Raw genomic sequence first — 569 nt, forward strand, 5'->3', positions numbered from 1 at the left:
TTGGAAATCTTATTCGCTAGTTTATTTGTTGTCTGCCTGCCCTCCCCGCTGTGGGTTCCACTAGGGGCAAGATGGGCCCTGTCCTGGGTCCAGGGCAGCCACCACAGAGCATGGCACACATCAGGCGCCCAATAAATTCCGGTTGCCGGTCAGTCTGGCCTGGGAGTGGGGGGAGGGGAGGCGGCCAGGGCCAGAGACGCCTAGGGATCTATCCAGGGTCACAGAGAGCCGCGCTCCGGGTGGGCGCTCGGTGGCTGGCGTCCTGGGGTCCCGGGGCCACCCCCCCCCGCAATTCAGGCCGAGCGGGCCGCGTGCCAGGTGGTCGTCCCCTCGTTCCCCGCGCCGCCGCGGCTGGGGAACACACCGGTAACCACGTGGGCCGGGCCAGCGCGTCACCCCCAACTGGCCGGGACAGGCCCAGCGGGGCACGGGGAGCGCGGGCACCGCCCCTTCCCTGCCCGGGATCCGGGAGGCCGAGGAGGGGGAGGAGGAAACGGAGGGGACAGAGGGGGTGGAGGCGGAGTGGCGGGGGGAGGGGCAGAGGGCGAAGGGGGCGGAGGAGGAAGGGG

Source organism: Lipotes vexillifer, unplaced genomic scaffold (assembly GCF_000442215.2).
Source record: "Lipotes vexillifer unplaced genomic scaffold, Lipotes_vexillifer_v1.1 scaffold225, whole genome shotgun sequence".
NCBI classification, from domain to species: Eukaryota; Metazoa; Chordata; class Mammalia; order Artiodactyla; family Lipotidae; genus Lipotes; species Lipotes vexillifer.